Source organism: Phoca vitulina, unplaced genomic scaffold, assembly GCF_004348235.1.
Source record: "Phoca vitulina isolate PV1807 unplaced genomic scaffold, GSC_HSeal_1.0 scaffold11, whole genome shotgun sequence".
NCBI classification, from domain to species: domain Eukaryota; kingdom Metazoa; phylum Chordata; class Mammalia; order Carnivora; family Phocidae; genus Phoca; species Phoca vitulina.
This window is the reverse complement of record NW_022589714.1, coordinates 10,091,589-10,095,975: the sequence shown is the minus strand read 5'-3', so window position 1 is coordinate 10,095,975 and position 4,387 is coordinate 10,091,589. Positions and strand designations below refer to the sequence as shown.

The following is a 4,387-nucleotide window of genomic DNA, read 5'->3' as shown; positions in this document are numbered from 1 at the left end:
GATTGCCTCAAACCTGGACTCATCAATGGACTGTGCCAAATGAAGTTAAAATGCCAGAAATGGTATCTCTTAGAATGAGAAATCCAAAGAATTTAGGGAGGTTTCATATCTCCTAGCTTTGTTCCTCAAGAGGATAAAGGAAACACAGTCTTCATTAGACATTAAGAAATTCACTAGTGAGGGGAGTGCAGCGTCCTTGAAAAAGACTGCAGTGACTGTCATTTCTAGGGTGGGATGATACCACCACATACATTGGCATCCCATATTGACTGAAGCCAAATAGCAGCACTCACTTGAAAGCAAGGTGGTGTGGTTCCCAAGGTAATTAGCAGGGTGAGAGTGATGATAATAAAGTTTAACATACAGAAACCTTTGGAAGTGCTTAATTGATCCTGGGGATTCCAGAACTGAAATTGTTGCTATCGCACTAAGGTCCTACTTAAAAACTCTCTAGGTTTGGCAGTGTCATGGGTGGCCCACCACATTGGAAATTTATGGTCCCTCCCACACTTGCCTAACCTGAATCAGATCATAGACTCAGAGCTCCTTAAATGAAAGGAAAGATTTGTCTTGGTGAGGAAGGACCCTGTAATAGTCTCAAGTATATCTTCTTCCTAGTCTTTCTCTGGTATTTTTATAGAAAATGTATTACTGATGACTAACTTTATTGTTTGATCCATAGGTAGCCGCATATCAAAACTGGCTTGTGACAGAACTAGATAGAGAAGGACTGACTATTTCTCAGAAACAGCTATGGTGACTGAATGACTGTGGGTATTCACTTTTGAGTAGAGGATGCCCATGTTTTAATTTGGAATATAGATATTTTCTTTATGCAAGGTATGAGAATGCTGTTGTTGTTATTGCTATTGTTTACAATAGTATGTATAGGAAGAAGGTTGTGCTTGGGTGGAGAAGTCAAAGATTGCATTATTGATGCTAGTTTCTCTTGCTCTCTCAACAACCACTCCTATCACTTTCTAGCTTGTGTTCTATATCACTCATTGTTAAGTCTTCATGCAACTCCTGTCCCTTGTTTATGAAATTTTCCCACTCTCTGAAGTCTACAACATGTAGATTTAGTTTTTAATTGTAGTCTGCCTTATTCTTAAGTAATTTTACGTATGTGTTTTTACCCTCTTTGAGGTCATTTTATTTTTAGACGAGGATGTCATATATTCCCTTTTGTGTCATGCTCAATAACCTCTGGTCTGTTAATCTAATAGAACTGCCATTTTCATGGTATCTCTTTCCACCTAATATTTCACACTCATTTATAATTGAACAAGCAAAAACTCAGCAAACTCAGTCATAGCAAACCAAATTAGACAATTCTTGATGCCCAAATTTTGAAAGTCTGGTAAAATGAAAATACATCAGCATTTCTGGAAAGAGATCAAAGCACCCATTCTTTATTTTATGAAACCAACCAGCAGAGGGAGCAAAAGAGATATTTAAGTGTTCCTGTTTCTGCTTGGGGACTTTCTACTATGGTTGCTGTCTAGAACTAGGCTATATTTTTAATATATATTCCCCCTAATCCCTAGGCAGAAATTCTGCTGTATAATCACCACATGCCTGTGAAGTCAGTTCTAAGAGATTCTACTTGCACAATTTCTTTCTTCAATCTTGAGTCCCATGAAAACCTCAAAAGCTACTGGGTGAAAAACCAGGACTAAAATTTTAGGCCTTCAAAACTCTATCTAGGTAGCTCAGGAATTAGGGCAAAGAGATTTTGAATGAATAAAAAAATAGCTTTCTAGTTATTAGGATAAATGGTATTAATGAATCTCTGCTGTGTTCTGTATTATTTAAAATATTTTGAGAGATTTTCACACATATTCTAATGGAGGTTATACTACATTCATAGTAAAGTTGTATTTTTTATATGACCAGGAAATAACAAAGAGAAAGTTCTTTTGAAAAGAATCATTTATATTCTTTTATATGTGTGTGTGTGTGTGTGTGTGTGTGTGAATCGTGTATATATACTATATATATTTCTATATTCCCATATAAAATATCTTTTAAAACATTATAGATCAAAAGAGTTTCTCATTATCCTGGATATTTTGGTTTAGATAATTCTGTTAAGTATAATCATGAAGATGGCCAAAGACCTGTGTGTGGTTTACAGTGTCCACTGCAAAAGCTTTAAGAATGTCATTACTTGCATTCTTTGGATGAGTTCAATTACTTGCATTCTTTGGATGAGTTCTTTGGATGTATAAGATCTTATACCCAAACTGTCCCTTGAATTTAATGAAGATATATATATATATATTTTTTAAATTTTTTTTAAAGATTTATTTTATTTTAGAGAGCACGCATGAGCTGAGGGGAAGGGGAAGGGGAGAGGGAGAAGTAGAGAAGCAGGCTCCCTGCTGAGCAGGGAGTCTGAAGTGTGAAGTATAGCTGGATCCCACAACCCTGAGATCATAACCTGAGCTGAAATCAAGAGTCTGACGCTGAACCAACTGAGCCACCCAGGTGCCCCTTTAATGAGGTTATATTAAAGTACAGTCACAAAGATGAAGAAGCAAAAAGAAAAATCTGTGATAATGCAAAGCTAATATGAATTTAATATGAATCACTTTATTCATCTGCTGAAGAATATCAAAAGGAAAAAGAAGCATTATAGGGCATTTCATTTTTAAGAGAATATAATTATAAATAATATCATTCATGTAGTTTCTTTTGTGTTGGGGATGTATAAACTCTTACACCAACAAAATGTAACACAAACATTGGGAATTTCCAGATATCATGGCATGGTGGACATCTTTATCATTCTTGTAATTCTTGACTTTAGGTAGAGTTATATCCACCTGAGTTATTTGAGCTGATCTCTAAAAACAAGTCATATGGAGCTCTTTTACCAGGGACGCACCAACCTTGGCTATGTTTGTACCAAAACCGTGAGGAAGGTGGCGTAGGTCATCACTGAGAAGTACTACACTCACCTGAGCAAAGACTTCCATACCAACAACCCTGTGTGTGGGGAGATTGCCATTATTCCCAGCAAGAAGCTCTGCAGCAAGACAGCAGGCTACGTCACAGATCTGATGGGGTGGGATCAGAGAGGTCTGGTGGGAAGTATCTGCATCAAACTGCAGGAGGACAGAGAGAGAAGAGATAATTATGTTCCTGAGGTCTCAGCCCTGGATCACGAGATCACTGAAGTGGATCCTGACACTAAGGGCCTGTTGAAACTCTTAGACTTTGGCAGTCTGTTCAACCTGCAGGTCACTCAGACTACAATTGGGATGAATTTCAAAACACCACATGGAGTTGTTTGAATCATTCTGCTGTGCTGTAATATCTTCCATAAACCTTGGGGAAAAAAAATTCATACAGAGATTCTCCTGACTGAGGTTAATGAGATTATTTTTATGAGGAGTAGATTGGATATGTGTATGTGTGTATACATGTGTGTGTCTGTATAACTGATCAACAACAGAAATAACCTTAATATTTGCCTCCTCAAGGGAGGAACAAACAATCTAACTATCTTGTGGAAGTCTTTTTTTCCCTTGTTGTCTATTTCTATCCTGTAGGGAATTAGTTTTTATTACAATGTGGTCATTCCTTGTGCTGGAGGCCTAAACTGGCAGGGTAACTGGACCTCTATGGGGGACACCTTGTCTGTCTTCTGGCTGGGTAGTTGGGTTGTGCAACTCATGGAAAGAACAGCATTACAGCTTGAGAAGAACACACCACTGAGTGTTTTGTAAGAACATCTAAGAGAGAAACAAACTAACCAGTGTTGGCATTCATTTCATTAAAGACACTAATAAAGCAAAGTTTGAAAACTTAAAGGAAAACAGCGTCTTTTACTTTAAAAGAATTTAATCCCCCAGATTTCACTGTCTAATGCTTCATGGTAATACAGCTTAATGAAGCTCATTGTTTTTAGATTTTTTGGTAAAGGGGGTATGGATGACATTTGAGCTTGTTGAATTGACTCAAAGATTGGGAAAAGGTGCCAGAAAGGAGGTGGTCTGGTATGGTTCAGTGAGTTGGCTTGGACTAGCAATCCAGAGATGTCAGTTTTCAACCCAATTTTATCATTCAGTAATTGCTTGTCCTTGGCTAATTCAACAAATTTGTTTCCTTATCTGCCAAATGTCTTACCTCTTCTTATAGGATAACATGATCACATGGAGGAACTGTGAAATACCTAGCATTCCATAAAAATATGAGCTACCTTTATAAAAATTATTTGTTGTTATAAAAATACTCAAGTGGATGATCATTATCGCTATGATCAAGATGCATTTTTATTGCGCTCTAGAATATATAGCTTGGAAATGACAAAACTTAACTAGGACTAAGCCAAAGTGCTCTGATCTTTGGGAGTAAGGTGAAAAAAATGCAATATTCATTA

At 37.0% G+C, this 4,387-nt stretch overlaps 1 pseudogene; it reads left to right on the top strand.

The window, feature by feature from the left end:
- Nucleotides 1-2,864: 2,864 nt before the first annotated feature.
- Nucleotides 2,865-3,299, top strand: LOC116635748 (annotated as a pseudogene).
- Nucleotides 3,300-4,387: the final 1,088 nt, after the last annotated feature.